Source organism: Aythya ferina, assembly GCF_964211825.1.
Source record: "Aythya ferina genome assembly, chromosome: 2".
NCBI lineage: Eukaryota > Metazoa > Chordata > Aves > Anseriformes > Anatidae > Aythya > Aythya ferina.
The window spans coordinates 68,545,985-68,564,156 of record NC_140297.1 but is presented as its reverse complement, the minus strand read 5'-3'; the positions used below and the strand labels follow the sequence as shown (position 1 = coordinate 68,564,156).

Here is an 18,172-nt window from a genome sequence, read left to right as displayed (position 1 = left end):
GGTATGGCATCGCTTTTGTACTTACCCTGCAAAACCCTGTGCAGCAGTGTGGTTGAGTATGTTTATGCACACAAGCAAATGTGGATGTTCACGACTTGTTGTGTGTATGAGAATGGGTGTAACCATAACTGTGCTTCTCCCACAGGCTACAGATGTGATTTGTTTTGTAATATCACGTTCTCTTTGAATTTTTGTTCTATAAAAGGGGAGATTTCAAGTTAAACGTCTCTTTAAAACCTTGGTAACCTCAATCTCCATACCTATGTACCAATTGAACACTTTTAGATTCTGTGGGTTACAGTTTCCTATTTAACCTTCTAGTTTGCAGCAAATGGGCTATCAACACAAGGTAATCCACTGTAGCTTTCTTTATAGCGAAGTCACCCTAGAATAAAAAGAGAATAGCAGCAAAAGTTCTTCCTGTCACCACTGTTTATAAAAGGCACTAAAATATAATACTTGAATGTATGGAATTGTGTAAAATAAGCAGCTTAATTTTGGGTGACTAGATTGCTTGGTTCCTGGAAAAACTTTACTTTTCTTAGTTTAATATAAACCATTCAGCTAAACACTGTTTTGTTTTGCAGCACTTGAACAGCTATGCATAGGCACATTACAAGGCTCTTATAGCCCCAGAGTCTCCTGGCTAACCAGTCTTCATGCTAGAAAAGGACATTTTAAGATACGTGGTATTGGGCTTCTGCTCTTTGTCTTCTTACAAAGCTTTCAAGAACTGCAGCAGATTTATACTGCAAGGGCAGTATGAATACAAACACATGCCCCAAGACCCAAAGCAGCATGTTCTTGTTGCTTTTCTCCCCAAGCAAGTGTATGTAAGATTTGCTGATTTGGTAAAAACATGTTTTTAATGCAGATATTTTGAAATGCATATCTGAATATCCATTGGAGCTCTCTTAAATGCCTTGAGGAAGGTTGAAAGTGATCCCTCAGCAGCTGATGAACAAATTAGTATCTCTATCCTATGACACAGAAAATGACCTAATCCATTCTTGCATAGATCTGTCATCTCTGCAATATGGACAAAAACAAAAAAAGCATGTATTTGTTGGGGAAACAGATGAATGTTATTTTTCTGTGAAAGTTGGGGGTTTTCTGACACCATCATAAAACATGCCATCCTCCAAATGTGTTAAAGAACAGTTTCTGGGCAAGAGGGAAGGGGGACATGTAAGAGATCACATTGTGATTTGAAACAATGTGTTTTTCTTGAAGGAAGTTCGGTAATTGTTCAGAATCACCAACTGGTTAAGTTGTAAAATGAGTGGATGAAACAATGGAATGCAGACAGGTGGTGTTTTTTGATGCATAAACCAGTGTCCTGTCTTCATTCCTGTGGCAACTGCAAAAATTGAAATTTTGTTTTCTCCAGCTGTCTTCAGGGTTTCACTATTGTTTTGTCCTTACAGATCATCTTTCATTTGGAGGAAGGAGAAGTTTCACAGCTGTGAGGAAACAGTTACAGAGACAAAATTTGCTGAAATGAAAACAAACTAATTATCATGGAACATGATTTTTCTACAAGTCATTTGGGTGTGAGAGTTAACCAGCTCTTGGCTTTAGGGCCTCTGGTTCTTGCAGCTTTCTGACAATGTTTTGTGGAGCAAATGGATAACCTGTCCTGAAGCCACTTCAGACGAGGTATGGCCTCTAATTATTACCTAGTTGTATTGTGCATTTCTGTCCTGCTAGGCTATAAGTAACAATTTATGTGGTTATTGTGCAGTATTTTTGGTATTTTAACAAAGATGGTTTGAGAAACATCTTTTTAGAAGGACATAAACAAGAAGGAAACCCCCAAAGCTTATTATTAGTATTAATAAGCTATTAATCTGCAGAATCCCTCTACTCCACAGTGAATTCTCTATAGTGTTCTGCCATGGGTATAACTTTTCAGAGTAACTTCATTCCATAAAACTGAAGGCTAGCTGTCAGGGAGAAATATTTTGATCTATAACCTTATTCAGGGTTATCATACTTCTGGGTATTTTGTCTTCTAACTGGAAGTGGTGGATAATAGAATCTGAGGACTTTGGACACCTGTGGTGGATTTCCAGATTTGCAAATCATCTGTATTTGCATCTGTGGGATTTCTGTGACATTAAATATGCTCAACTTAACTGCACATCTGTTAATCAGTGTATGTGTAGTTACTTTTCTTCAGAAAATCCTATGCAAAAGTGTCTTCCTGGTTTTATACTGGGCATGGCTAGACAGCCTTTTTTTTTTTGCAACTGTCAACCTTTTTCCTCTCCCACGTAACCTGACAGAACTACACTGGTAATTCTACACAAGAGAGATTTGGATAGGTGAAGTACCTTTTTGGAGGAGGAAAAAAGAGAAAAGTCTGTCATTAACCAAGCTTAGTCAATTTTCTTTTTATCACTTAAATTAAGAAATGCAGGGTAAAGTAGGCTTTGGGAGTTTGCTTTCTCCTGGTCTAGAAGAAATGTCAGCAAGGAAATGTGAACTTTTGCATTTGGTTGTGGCCCTGGTGGATCATCTAAACAAGGCCAAATTGTTTTGCTCCTCTGTCCCTTTCCCTTCTTCCAACCTTATTAACTACAGTAGGCTCTAAATATAAGCAGCACAGCTTGCATGCTGGGTAGTTTCCATCGTGCTCAGTGTGATGGCAATTGTTGCTGATCAAAGCTGGAGGGCTCCATGATATGAACAGGCATCTCCAGGCAAACAGCCCCACTTGATTTGTGTACTTAAGACAGATGATATGGAGATGAAAATGTTGCTTATGTGAACAGACTACAGCAGTTGCAGGGGAAAAAAAGGGTACTTAATGAAGCTTTGTGAATATTCCATTGCAATGAAGAGTCACTCAATTTAAAAAAAAAATTCATTTAGAAGTTTCCACTGGGCTCAAAATACAATTCTGGCTTCACAATTTCTGGCCAGCACAGCTTGTATAAATGCAGCCCTTTGACACAAAAACAACTTGAAATGTATTGGACTCCTTGAAGCTGGTGGTTTCATTGTGTCAGTTACCCACTGTGTGTGCTGGATAGAGGAAAAAAAAATCCAACACCTGACATAGAAAGATCAAATCAACCTGGTTTTCTTTGAACATTCTACAATCAGGCTCCTATTCGTCACACAATGTTGTTGCTGACATTACTAAAATTCATAATGACACTTTTCTTCCTGTGACAGAAAAATGTTGTTTAAAATAATAATAATAATAATAAAAAAAAAAACACAGCACATTATTTGGACTATTTATGGACCTTAGTAAGGCCTTCAATGTTGTGAGTCATAAAACTCTTGTGAAATGATTTCTCTGAAGAGGCATGTAGAGGTCTGTCTGTACAGGAATGGCTGGTAGCGATGGATTGGTTACTAGTGAATGAAATTGCTTTTGAAGTTTTCATGTTGTGTACTGTTTTACTTGGTGCTGAGCAACTTAATCTAAGGATGTGGTGTCTTTAAATTGAGATTGGACGTTCAACTCAACTGATATCAGAACTTTGGCAAATTGCTTGTGAAGGGATTTCCCTCCCCACATTCTTTTTGCAATGTGCGTAATTTTAATGACACCTGATTTATGAAAGGCTATCCTGGAAAAGGAAAAGAATTGACTTGGCATCTGCAAAAATGGATCTTGGTGTGCAGATGTAATACCGCTGTGGGACAAATGTAACAGGGAATGGTTTTGGAGTAGGACAAGGGAGTCAAATGTGAGTCTGAAATAATGAATCAGGTAATTGTTTGGCTGTGAGGTATAAGGAACTGTTAAATTTTAATTACAGGTTGCTTGTTTGGTCACAGTCCACTTTGGACCTTCAAATTAACAGGCCAAAACATTTCTGTTGTGAAATTATTTGAATAGCAGGCTTTTTCTTTTTTTTTTTTTTTTTTAAAAAAGAAAAAAAAAAAAAAGAAAGTGTTAGACTTATGACTGTTAATTGACTTGAATTAAGTGTTTGGCCCCTTCTAACATTAAATGATAAGTTGTGAAAAGCATCTTAATCTCGCTTTCAGGAGTGATTTTGTTGGCTTTTTTTTTTTTTTTTTTTTTTTTTTTGAAGTATACGAGACTGTAGATTACTTTCTGGAAGAAAGTACAATTCTAGATCTCTGAGATGGCTTTGGATATATTACCTCAAGATAACTATTCCGAGGTACTTTTACCAGAAAATGTGCACTCTAAAAGTAGTCCGCATTTAATAAATAAATAAATAAATAAAAATCAATGGGTTTTGACTTGTAACTTATAAACTAGTTTTCTCCAGTTGTTTCTGTACACATACTCCTTACATTAAGGAGGAGTAGGTGATTGGGAGTAGTCAGCATAGATCTACAAAGCAAAAATAATTCCTGACCAACCTGGTAGCCTTTAAGATGAAATGGCTGCCTTGATGGACAAGGGTAGAGTAGTATTTGCTTTGACTTGAACAGGACCTTTAGCACCCTCCCCTATAACCAATAAGTGGACAATGAGGTGCCTTGAAAGCCAGTGGGGTTGGACTAGATGATCTCCAGAGGTCCTTTCCAACTTCAACCCTTCTGCAATTCTGTGCTTTAAATAGTGAAATGGTTGAAGGAACTAATCTGTTTGTAGCTATTCAGGCACACAATGATCAGTGAATAGTATTTATTATAGCTTAGTTTGTTTACTTTGGAATTGAATAAAGCTGAATTATACTTCTCTTGAATCATTTGTTATCCTGGTTAGAAAACTGATAAACTTGCTCTCCTGTAAAAACCCAGAAAAGTTTACCAATTACTATTCCAGACTTCATTTGACTATTCTCACTATTTTAACAGCTTCTGCACTTCATTTCTGACCTTGAGAGTCAGTCTTCTATAATGAGTGTGCTAACAACCTATGGTTTTTGTTTCTTCCAATAGTTCTGAAATGCTGCATTGGCAGAAAGGCTTAATATTTTGAATTCTAAATGTTAATGCATTTTTTTCTATAAGCCTAAAATTTTTTTTTGAATGTGCCAGTCCACTAAATACACTACTTCTTGTTCTCAGTGCTCTGGATTTGTTGGCTAATTAATATTCACTTGGGAGATTGGTATATTTAATTATCTGAATTTTATAAACTCTGGGAATATGGAAGCACATGGGACCCAACACAAGCTTTTACTTTTTTTCTTTTTTTTTTTTGTATTGCTGCCCCAGTACCAAAAAAAAAAAAAAAAAAAAAAAAAACAACCCTGATTTCTTGTATGTTCTATCAGAAAGCATTATTTTGGGTTTATGTGGAAAGGTTTTGGTATTGGGAGGCCTGCAGGGGTATGCCCTCTGTGAGTAGAGCCCAGCAGCTGCCCCATGTTAAATCATAGCCAGTTCTAGCTGGTTCCAAAAGAGACCCACTGCTGGCCAGAGCTGATCCAGGGAGTGGTGTTTGCACCTCTGTGAGAGCAGATTTAAGGAGGGAGAGGATGTCCATGGACAGAATTTCCCTGTCCTTACCTCAACCCCTGAGCCCTTTCCATTGTATTTTTTTTTTTTCTCTTGGAGGGGAGGGGCAGTTGGAGACTGGTTGTGGTGGAGATTAGCTGCCCAACAAGTATATAATCAGGAAGAAAAAAAAATAAACACAACCTTGAACCAAACCAAATCTAGTGTATAGCCTTCTCCCAAGCAGAAAGCTTTTTCCAACCATAAACTCTCTTGCTTGTGTTCCATGACACCAAGAGCAATTAAGTTGATCTTGGAGATGAAGCAAATAGAACTTCATCAATCCATTTCTCTTGAATGTTGTTGCAAGTGGTTCTTTACTGATTCTTTACCGGTTCCTTACTGATTCCTTACTGGTTTTTGTAAGCTTTGTTCATCACGTCAGCTGGGAGTGTTTTATAGTGAGTGACAAATACACAGACCGCATTTTTTTTAATAATATTTTGAAGGAATTACAATCTGACATTGCAGTAGCATTTCTGTTTTGTGTCCCTTCCCAATCATTTTTTTTTCCTGAGTGGAAAAAGCAGTGTAAGTATGACTTGTTTTCATTTCTTTGGTAGGTTGATTAATTGCACTAGAAAGATAGGGGAAGAAATAGTGTTGCTTGTCCAAGTGTGTCATAAATCTAGAGCAAAAGTAGTTGAACTGCTTGGCTCCTGCACAGCAGTAGTGTATTTAATTCTCTCATAAGTGTCCTTATTAACAATCATCAGGGTTTTGTATAGTGATCCTTGACAATTCCCTCAGACTTCTAATGCAGGAAACAGTTTTACTAGCATTGATGCAAATTTAAATGGAATAGTTTTACTGGCTTTGTCCCTTCCATGTATTGAACTGAGCCCCCTTGACCTTGTGTATTTAAAAAAAGCACAAGTTTTCAGATTTGTCCAGCTCCATCTCTCCAGATAATTTCCTCATTTAGCTTTGGGAGAGATAACTGGTGGGTTTGTGGATAAACATCTTCCAGTTGTGAGAAGAAAGCAAACCTTTCTTTACTAGGAATTGTTGCTTGTTTATGTCAAGCAGCTTAATGTTTTCTGTGTTTGGGCAAATATTTTTTGTGGCACATGACCAGCAATTCTTCCAGTGTTTTTCAGTGTTGTTGCTTTGGTGCTGCCAAACCAGGGAGCAACTTGAAAGCCTCTCGCACAATAACCAAGCTGCCAGTGTTTGTCTGTGGAAGTATCCATTTATACCATGGCAAATATAGTCTAGATCCTTTCATTTTGTTTCTTGGAAGAAAATTAGGCTATGATGGGAAGCCTATGTTAGTGAGATGTTAGCTCCAGAACTCTTAATGTCTACCACTTTCTGCAAAGTGTTGATAAGCTCAAATATTTTCTTAAATAAATCTGACCTACCTATCAAATGCTAATTTACTGTAGGTTTGCATGTCTGAATTTAGCTAGAGATGGGGGTTTCTCTTGCAGTTTGTGAAAGCTTTGTTTTATTCAAAGTAATGCTATTATGGTCAAGACTGGAATCCTAGTTTAAGGCAGAACTATCACTTGTCTTTTAGTCACATGCAGACTAAATAGCATTGTAAGTAATGTCTGACTTATCTGACATCTCTGACTTATTTCTGTAGTATACAAAATGGTTTTAGGTACTCACTACTATTAAAACAACAGAATGTTGCCAAGATTTAAATGGCAGTTTTACTTTAGTGTTGTAACTGTTGTTTGTTTGTTTGTTTGTTTGTTTTTCCAGATTTGGTCAACAATAGTTGTGGTATCTGTACTGTAGGTAATTGAACTGTAACTTATATTGGAAAGTGGTATCTTTTAATAGTATTCCAATTCGAGCAAAACTTTGGTTGAAAAATGTGTCATGGTGAAAGTGACAATGAGAGAGGCAGAGTAGTCAATATCCCAGTTACTTAATGCACTCTTCCAGCCTTTACTAGGGCACCCATTTGAGCTCTTACTACCAACAATTGAGGTGAGTGCTCTGTTGGATGTTCAGCCAGTCATCTGCTTTATGCTTCATTGTAAAGAACTAAATATTTCCTGAGACTGAATGACTGTTGCTTGATAGTAATGATGCTTCCTTGAGCACTAAGCTTCTGCTAAATCAGGTAATGCAGGGATTTCAGCATGGCTGGCTGCTGTCCTGAGCAAGTTGTGCTAACCAGTGAATGGGTCAGGTTATCTCTCCCAAAAGAAGGAGTGGGCTTGTATTACTTTTTTTAACACAAACCATTGTTTTGGTAGACATGATTTCAAGTGAATCCTGAGCAATGAGAATTTGTCTGCAGAATATTTGTTCCAAAGTCTGCTTGTTTCATTTCTATTCCAGCAGAGGGGACTTGTGAAGTCTGTTCTTCAGACTTCAGAATAAAGTTCTTGGGGTAATGGGCAGGGATTAGAAATAACAGGAGAGCCACCTTCATGCTCCACCCCCACCCCCCAAATAATGAGAAAACTGAGTGCTGCACCTGTTTAAATTACTGTAAACAAGCTGGTTCTTCACACTACTGCTGAGCTCTTTTAGCTTTAAATAATATAGGTATATAGACAATATAACAGACTTTGACATTCCAGAATGTCCCCTCATGCCCCACTTAAGTCTCCTCCACCCTTTTCTCTCCTCCTCCTTCATGGTCTTACTTGCAGTAAAACACTAAGTGACACTCTCATTCTTCTGACGTGCACTGGAGATGAAGTTAGCACTGAGGATCTTTGGTAAGAAACAGTGTGAATAATGAAAAAACCTTACTAGAGTGGTGAGCCTACTACTTTCAGCTACTGGCAGCAACTATGTTGTACGCCTTACAAATGAATCTATTCTAAATAAAATGTTTCTATACCAGTATTCCCAAGTGTTGTTCATTTCATGATATAAAGGACTGAATATGTTCATTCTTATCATTCTTTTGCTTAAATGGTTCTCTTCCTTCTCAAATTATGGTATTTACTACTGAGATGTGTTTATTTTGTCAAGCTATAAAAGCAAGCTGCTCTGGTGGCTCTTAAGAGTGTTGTTTTTTTTTTTTTTGTTTAATAAACTGTCTTCCTTTGTGTTTTTCCCTCTTTTGGTTAAATGGACAAGTTGTATGTAACCTTTCAGATAAGGTTTCCCCCAGGGCTGGGTATGGAGGCTTTTTAATTTTCTCCCTGACAACACCTCTTGTGGTGGGACCCTCTGTCTCTTTCATAGCTACATTACTTGTCTTGTGAGTGAAGGAACGCTTTTACCTGTCCCAGAATTGGCAGCATCTGGTGTTATGTGGGAAAGTATTGTCTGAGCTACAGGAGAGGTTAGTTAGTACAAACACTTACTCAAGGAGAGTATAAACTGTGTTGAAAGAAACTGTAAGGCTGGAGGGGAGGTTATTAGTGGAGTCCCTCAGGAACTGGTTTTCACATAGATCTCACTTATTATTTAAACTAATTACCCAAAAGTAGGACAAAAACAAAAATGTGCTAACGAAATTTGCTGATGGCTTGAAGTTGGGACTACGTAAGGAGAAGACTATCCTATAGGACTAACCTTGAATAGCAGTGAGATGGAGATGGAAAGGAATTATTGTTAAAATTATATGAAGCTTAAAGGAAAGCTTAAAGGAAAAAACGAATATTCCTGGGAGCTCATTTACTGGGGGAACAGGAACTTGGAGGAAGTCACAGCTGTATGGCTTAGTCAGGTGGTAGCTGTAAATCTTGTTTAAAGTACTAGGAGATCTGATACTTTCTCCACTGGAGGGAGACAAGGACTAATGAGAACAAACACAGTAAATGTTAGATGATGTGCAAATTCACATCCAAGAACTGCAAAGGAGTCTGACCCTCGTGATGTGGAGAAAATTGCCATTGATACATGTAGATCTGTCTTCAGTTGCACCATGTTAAGATGGGCAGAACACAAGGCAGTGAATGTCACAGGGGACACACAAAGCATGTGCTGAGCTTCTTTTATGTGCCAAGTTTTTTTCTATTTGGGGCACACATGATTTTCAGGTGGTTTGAAACTAATCAGGAGAGTTCAGTAGGCTGAGATCAAAACTGTCCTGAGAATGGTGATTGAAGCACCTTTTAAATAGTTGCTGATATCCTGTGCTCCCTGGAAAACTGCAGTCAATTTGATTAAAAAAATATTTATTCTTTAATTTTAACTGAATTTTCTGTAATAAGTTGATACAAATTTGGTACTATTGTTGTTCTGTTAATGAAGACTATTTTTTTATATTATTTTTAAATGGAAATAAAAAAATGCAGGCAAACAAGTAAGACTTCATTACATACAGAGTCATGAATAAAGGAAGACTAACAGTAACAGCAAAATTAAAGGTGTGAAAGTATTTGCAGAGAGAAGAGAATAATCACTGAATTTTCTGCTCTAGACCAACAAAATTGCAGTACTGAAATTTTCCTGTTGAAGAGCCAGGATGTTATACAGTAGCAAGACTGACAGACAGCAGCTGCAATAGCTTTTTTAAATGTGTGTGTGTGGAGTAGCTAAAAGAATTGGGATGGATCATGTAGGTCCTAATGTGGTGATTGCTTCTGCTGTTCTTTCCTGCACTGTTAATCTGCATGCCATGCCTATAGTGTGGAAAATGCAATACAGCTACCACTGTCTTTCCAGATTGCAAAATTCACAGATGTCTGTGGTGCAGGGGTTCCATAGTCTATTTTAAAAGGTATGAAGAAATTGAAAGTTGGAAGAAATTGCAGCAAATCAATAAATTTCTGTGCAGTTTGCAAACAACCTTTTTCTCTCATTTGCCAGAATATGAGTTTCTGTCTGGAAACTTTCCCCTTCCTTTTTCTTCCTTTGTTCCTCGGTTCTTCACCCTCACAGTAGCTCCTACAGGCCAGTGGCCTCGATAAGAAATCAGAGACTTTTCTCTTGGTTCTAAAGCTCCTGGGGACTTACATAAACACTTTCCTGTTTTGTTAGAAGTCTTAGTGCTATAGCGATCACATTCACAGGATTTAGCACTTCTTGTTGCAACTTAGCTCTGGTGATGCTTATGCTACTGTTTCACCTGAAGTCTGCAGTTATTTTACTCCCTCATGAATATGTTAATTATTTCACACTTGGAAAAAGTCTTTGCAGTCAGAGCCAACTTTGCATCTTGGGGTGGTATTTAAATAACTTATCTCCATGGAAAATATGTAAGTCTAGGTTTAAAAAAAGGATAGTGAATAAATTCAGTGTGGCAAGAATCTGACATCCGCATTGCAAAAAAAAAAAATCAGTGCAAGTAAATTATGCATCTTTTTTTGTTACAACAGTTCAGAAAATATACTTGCAAATGTTGCAAGTGTATTGCAAATGTTTAATTACTGTCTTTATTCTACTGTTTCTAAATAAGCTTTCTACTTGGCAACTGACTACCTGAAATCTGATATTCTAAATATTTCCTTATTTCCTGATAAAAGATTCATATTTTATGATTGCTCTCATATTCTAGTTCTCTCATGTCAATCAAATTGGTATTTCAGTATTTTGCTATCATTAAGCCCATAGACATGGAAGCATGATATTAGCATTTTTTGTCTTATCTTTTCATTTAATTTTCTTTACGTATAGACTTGGCTGTAGTGATTATTTGTCACCTGCTTCGTTTGACATTTCACCTATTTGTATTATAGGTGATTCCTGGACATGCTATCAGGTGAAATATTGTGTTGTAAAGTTCATTAAATCGGTATCTTATATATAAAATGGAATTTATGAGTACTGAAGAATTTCCAGTATTTATAGTATTTGTAGCTTTTGCTCTTTTTCACACAGTATTAGAAACCTCATTAAAAAGCGTGAGAATAAGAGCTCTACAACCTACTTTTCAGATCAAAGTAATTCAAAGAAATATGAATGTATGTACACATTTTATTTAACAACTTACTTTTCAAAAGCCCATTCCAGTCAGTAGGTGGGTATTTTGATTAGCAACAGTGAGTTTGAACAAGGATTTTTTTGGGGGGGTTATACCTATAGCATGCTGGGTTGATTAAGCAAACAAATAATAATTGATAGAATCACAGAATCATCTAGGTTGGAAGAGACCTCCAAGATCATCGAGTCCAACCTCTGACCTAACACTAACAAGTCCTCCACTAAACCATATCACTAAGCTCTACATTGAAACGTCTTTAAGACCTTCAGGGATGGTGACTCAACCACTTCCCTGGGCAGCCTGTTCCAATGCCTGACAACCCTTTTGGTAAAGAAGTTCTTCCTAATATCCAACCTAAACCTCCCATGGTGCAACTCTAGCCCATTCCCCCTTGCCTGTCACCAGGCACATGGGAGAACAGACCAATCCCCACCGCACTACAGCTTCCTTTAAGGTACCTGTAGAGCCCAATAAGGTTGCACCTGAGCCTTCTGTTTTCCAGGCTGAACAACCCCAGCTCCCTCAGCCACTCCTCATAAGACTTGTTCTCCAGACCCCTCCCCAGCTTCGTTGCCCTTCTCTGGACTATCTCGAGCACCTCCATGTCCTTGTTGTAGCGAGGGGCCCAAAACTGAACACAGTACTCAAGGTGCAGCCTCACCAGAGCTGAGTACAGGGGGACAATCACTTTCCTAGACCTGCTGTCCAGGATGCTGTTGGCCTTCTTGGCCACCTGAGCACACTGCTGGCTCCTATTCAGCTGACTATCAACCAATACTCCCAGGTCCTTCTCTGCCTGGCAGCTTTCCAACCACTCATCTCCCAGCCTGTAGCTCTGCTTGGGGTTGTTGTGCCCCTAGTGCAGAACCTGCTACTTGGCCTTGTTGAACTTCATACAGTTGGCCTCAGCCCATCAGTCCAGCCTACCATGGTGGTTTTACTCAGGTGGGCAGCCGAGCTCCACCACAACTGCTCTCTCACTCCCCCTCTCCTCAAAGAGGAAGGGGGAGAAAATACAACACAGAGAACTCGAGGTTTGAGATGAGAAAGGTTTAATTAAAGGGAAAGGCAATGGGGAGGAAAAAAGAAACAAAAGAAACAATAAGTCCGTGCGGAAGCACAGAGAGAGGGAAAAAAAATTATTCTCTACTTCCCATCAACGAGCGATGTTTGGCCACGTCCTGGGAAGCAGGGCCTCAAAACGCGTAGTGGTTGTTCAGGAGGAACAGCCCCCTCCCCCACGAGAGCCCCCCTTTTTATTGCTGAGTGGGACATCAGGTGTTATGGAATATCCCTTTGGTTGGTTTAGGTTAGCTGCCCCAGCAATGTCCCCTCCCCATCATTTGCCCACCCCCAGCCTGACGGCTCTTGGGGGCTTGGAAGGAGTCCTGATGCTGTGCCAGCACTACACAGCAATAGACACAACACTGGAGTGATATCAGTGCTGTTCCAGCTACGAGTGCAGAGCACAGCTGCAGGGAAAAGGTGACTCCAGCTCAGACAGACCCAACACACCTACCCAGATCCTCCTGCAGAGCCTTCCTACCCTCGAGCAGATCAACACACACACCTAACTTGGTGTCATCTGCAAACTCACTGAGGGTGCACTCGATCCCCTCATCCAGATCATCAATAAAGATATTAAAGAGAACTGGCCCTACTACTGAGCCCTGGAGGACTCCACTAGTGACCGGCCTCCAACTGGATTTGACTCCATTCACCACGACTCTTTGGGCCCAGCTGTCCAGCCAGTTTCTAACTCAAAGAAGCATATGCCAGTCCAAGCCATGAGCAGTCAGTTTCTTGAGGAGAATGCTGTAATAAACAGTGTCAAAAGCCTTACTGAAATCAAGGTAGACCTCATCCACTAAGCGCGTTACTTTGTTATAGAAGGAGATCAGAATTGTCAAGCAGGACCTGCCCTTCATAAACCCATAATTTGACCCTGGGGAATTTACACAGCTCTTATAATCACTGCGTGTGGAAGTTGGATAATGTGTACTGCCAGCCCAGGGTGGTAAGGAGGAACATTTTTTTTTTCCATGGATACTGGAAGAACTGTTTGCTGGGAAGCCATGTTTTTAAGGAATGTTATAACTTACACAGGACTGACTAGGAAGTGCCTTTCCAAACTGTTCTACTAGGTTTTAGGGTGATGTTCTGGTTAGTCTTTCTTTTTATTGTCTGCATCTGGAATTCATCCTTATTGGCACTTCAGTAATTTGAATTCTCTAATTTGTTCATCAGAGACCTTTCTGGCAACAAGTAAAGTTGTTCTTTACTTTATGTTTGAGTTCCCTATTTATAGGAAAATGCAGGAGGAGAAAGGGGAGTCTCTTCCCTTGGTATTTCAGGTTACTTGTGGCCACAGACGATTTGCGGGTAATAGAAGGGAAAGTACTGTGATGGAGACAGACGGAGAGAGTTGAAACATTAAACTGAATTGTTCAAGTTTCGGGAGGAAATACTTTCTTGTTTAAAAATAAACTAGGTTGGCTTTAGAAAAAAGAGCGAGAACTTTTGCTCTTTCTTTGTATGAAAATAACAGCTTTTATGTTCTAGCCATAAACAGGATGAAGGGTATACTAAAGCATCAGCTACTACTTTCTCCACATGTATACTCAAGGGTGCAAAGTGTTTGTGCTTGAGTGCAAAGGCACTCAAGGATTTCAAAACTTCAGGAAAATAATTTATACTATTCTTTCCCATTGTAGTAGACTGCTTGGGTCTCTAGAAACCATTACTCCTAAGACTCATACTTCAGAAGCTGTGGCTAAGGCTGAATGCCAGGTTTAGGGAAGACAGTTCAATATGACACCAGAGAGTTAGGTATTGACTTGTGCCAGTCCCCATAAGTCATTTAGGCAGATGGGATGTGAGACTAGGATTGTAGCTTAATTGAGGAGTTATAGCTGATCCCTCTAGGGAACTGAAAATGCTTTTGTTCTGGCTGTAAATGTAATGTGTTAGATGTTCCTTGGTGAATCATTTGTGGTTTAATCTCTTGTTAACAAGAGGCAGGGAGAGAAATTGGCACCATGGCTTCATGATGTGAATCCCTTATGTCTCATGTTATGAATAGGTTTCTCCCGAGCTCTTTTTCTCGTGGTATTGCAGGCACCAAAGCGAAGGGTAAAACATCTAACATTGCTGCATGAAACTATCCTTCTACTGTGTTGGTGGTGAATGCTCTCTCTCCCTTCAAGATGAACATTGTTTTTTAAAACAAACAAACCAACAAAAAAAAAAAAAAAAAAAAAAAAGTATACTTGGATTAACCTTAAGCATCTGTTGTATTCTGAAGTGTAACTGACTCATCTACATCAATGACAAGTGCTACTATTGTGTTTCTGTTGGTAAGTCTTGAAGGGTTATTGACCTGATCTCCCCAACCCTTGGCCACCTCTGAAATGAGGCTTCTTTGATATGTTCTGAGGTATTCTATGCCGAATTTCATAGGAGTTGTTCCTGGAATCTACATTCAAACACAAGATTAGCACCTGGATGTTAAAGAAAACTTAAGTTGTCAAATAAAGTAAGAACTGTAGTCTTAAACTTGTACAAATAATTTTGTATTTGGATGCCTGAAACAAACTGCGTACAGGAATTGCTGTTGTGTCTGTCTTGCTTTAGTAACACACCACTTTGCTTTCATTCTTTTGCTGAAATTCTCCCCCATGGAAGAGCGGAAAGAGATCTGGATGTCTTGGATTTTGGTGAGCTCTACCAGGTTGTGTACGTGTAAGCAGAAGAGAGCTCACCCATTTGCAGTCTGACTGGAGTTGGCTCAACTGGTGGTTTCAGAAGTTTGTGTTTGCAAGAGATGATGGCTGAGGGAATAAGACATGGATTGATCTTGTTGAGCAGCTAACTCTACTTCAAGGATGTGCAAAAAGACTGCCTGCGAATAACAATTTTGTATTCAGCTTTTTTCTTTGTAATCCTTTACTCTTTCTGAACAATGGCCAGAATCAGAGTACTTCTGCAATGTGTTTTAGCATTTGCAAACCTGGTTGTGGAAAAAGGTGCCTTACTGGGCTGAGATGGAATCAAATTTGTATGAGAGGTTGCAAGGTAAATTGGCACAGCCCAACCTAAAGGGATGGTGATTACATGTATGGTAACAAAAATCTCAGTTCATTTTGAGAGCCTCACAGTTCAAGAATCAATTGGATTTGCATATCCCAGAAGTTCAGAAATGGATTTCCTAAATGATGATATTCAGGGCATAATGATTATGTCTGCCTGTTATTATATGATCAAATACATTCCATGGAGGATGAATTATTTAAACTCTGTGGAAATGTGGAATTTTCATGATACATTAGGACTGTAATGGGCACTTTTTTTTTTTTTTTTTTTTTTTTTTTGCAAAGGAATGAAATTGTTCTGTCTCCTAAACATATGATCTGTGATGCCTTGAAGGCTGCTTGGAGAGGTAGATAATTAGCTACCCCACAGCCTAGAGGAATAGCTTGGAGAATTTTAGAAGCCTTATGCAAATGGTTTGGGATATTATACAAAATTAGTTTCAGTTAGGCTCAAATTTATCTAATTTAATTATTGGGAGAAGTAAATCTTTGATGTCGGGGGAAAGGAGTCCTGAGAGAAGATGACAGGGCAAAGAAGGTACTGCAATATAGACTGCAACAATTATGTACTGATCGTTTTACAGCTGCCATTCACTTTGTAGACATTCATCTCTAAGGCATCATTAATGACTTTGTTTTATGGGACTCCATCTATCAGAGTTAATACTATAGGTCACAGGTAGAATAATTACTTAACTGAATTAAATCTTGTTGCTGATTATGGCTGTATTCTGTTTTAGTGGGACTGTGTACTCAGCTGGTAAATCTCCATCTTTTTGGGATATTGAAGTCCTAGCTTGTCCTGTGTGTTTCACTTCAAGTTTCAGGGGATCTCTGGCATGGAGTGGGCAGTTATCTGAAGGAGAAACTTAGTAGTAGTACCAGGACTTGAAAGCCTTGCCTGCCTTCATGAGCTGTAGTGGTTGGTTTTTAAGCCTGTGTGATGTCTCCAGCTATCTTTTCTTCCCTGACTTGGTTGTGGATGCACCAAGTTTCTTAATCCAGGGAAGACGGTTGGGGGGTTAAAGGAGCAGGTGGCACACAGCTGATTGCTGAGGGCTAACTGCTAGCTGCATATTCCATATGCAGGATTTGGGCAGAGACCAGCAAGGAGGAGGAAATATATTGGAAGCAGCTCAGGCTTTATAGCTTGGCCTGTGGTTTGGTGACTGAACTAAGACCAGAGAAGCTGGGAACTGGCAGTTGTGTTGCCTGGGGTAGGTAGGCAGACTGACAAAACAGGACTGCATGAGACTTTCCTGTTAGAGGGCCATAGTAGGACTGCTGTTGCATGGAGGATAAAATGAGGTATGTAGCATGTCGGGGTAGTGTGGTGTCTGTAAAGGAAAAGAGAAGGGTAGATCCCTGCTGGGATCGTGGACAAGAGGGTTATTACAGATGAACCTATTCTGATATCAGCAGCGTTGGGAAGTCTTATAAAAGTCTTATAACCCACGCTTCAGTAGTTGAACTTCTGCAACTTCAGTTAGCTCTTGTTTTGTTGCAGCTTGCATAATGGTTTTGTAGAGCTATTTTAACAACCTTAACTGTGATATGACCATTGTAAGAGCAAATTCATTGAGCAATCAGTGTTTTTCTGAAAAAGTATATTCAGCAAGCATTTGCTTCAGTTGCTGTGTTTGGAACACATCCTGAATTTTTCATCTAGCATGTTTCCTTGTGAGCTCCTTGTTTGCTCTTAAGCAGTATTTTGTGGGCAATTCAAAGAATTTAATTAGGGGTTTGATTAACTACAATACTATAAAAATTATGTTATGTTAAGTGATTATCTTAACAGTGACATTTTCTCAAAATACGTATCAGTAATAGAGCCAGGGTACTTCACAGGCCAAATACAGTTTCAAAGAGATTGAAAACACAACCACACTGAAATTGTTTAGGTAACAATCATAGGTTTAGGCACTAGTACAGTATGTTGTTATTTAACAATACTTTGAGAATATAGTATTGGAGATACAGGTACAATTTGTAATCATTAGTTATATAGCTCTGAACACAGGGTTCTGTTCATCCGTAGTTAAATCACCTTTGATATGTAAAGTTTGTATTCTGTCCTAGAAGTCATCCTTGGGCCTTTCAGCCTGGGGAAAGGAACTTAAAAGGGTATGTTGTGAAACTGTGAAGTATCACCTTGTCTTGTTTTGGACATATTAGCATCACTCAAACTTTATTCCAAAGCAACTTGAGGTATGTACAATTATATGTTTGCAGGAAATTATTTTACAGTGTTTAATAGACATATCTGATATTCAGGGTGTTGTATCATCCAATCTGTGTACAGTGGATGTTTGATGGGGACAAGTTTGTTTTCAGTTCTGTCACTGGAAAACCCAGCACAAAACAGTCAGTTTAAGAGAAGAGGCAGGCACCTGGTTAGAAGCTGTTCTCATTTAAAGAGAGGAAAAAAACAAACATACACAAAACCCACAACCAACAAACTAAAATCTGACACAAAGTTAGCCATTACATTCTGGGATAGTCAAGCTGTCTTTTCTACCCCAAACAATTTCGTCAGTACAGGAAGAGTGCTTATACCCAGCCTGTGCATACAGAAATTCTATATTCTTCTGGGGAATCTATTCTGAAGATAATGCAAAAATAATTTCAAGAGAGCCTCAAACTTTTTTTGAGGTTAAACTTCTAGTCAGAGGAAGACTTGGTTTTTATACTTTTCTTGTATTATTTTTTTAAAGTAGATATCTGTTGCTCTTCGTTTTTAGGAAGCTGTTGAAAGTTGAGGTTGGAACCTTACCTTTACTAGAAACTCATG

The 18,172-nt window shown here is 38.9% G+C and overlaps 1 long non-coding RNA gene across 1 annotated transcript in view; it reads left to right on the top strand.

The window, feature by feature from the left end:
• Nucleotides 1–1,511: 1,511 nt before the first annotated feature.
• LOC311433001 overlaps nucleotides 1,512–18,172 on the top strand; it is a 57,584-nt gene continuing 40,923 nt past the window's right edge. Inside the window, exon 1 of the long non-coding RNA XR_014690482.1 lies at nucleotides 1,512–1,659. This is a non-coding gene — a long non-coding RNA (uncharacterized lncRNA). The remainder of the gene's footprint in view (nucleotides 1,660–18,172) is intronic.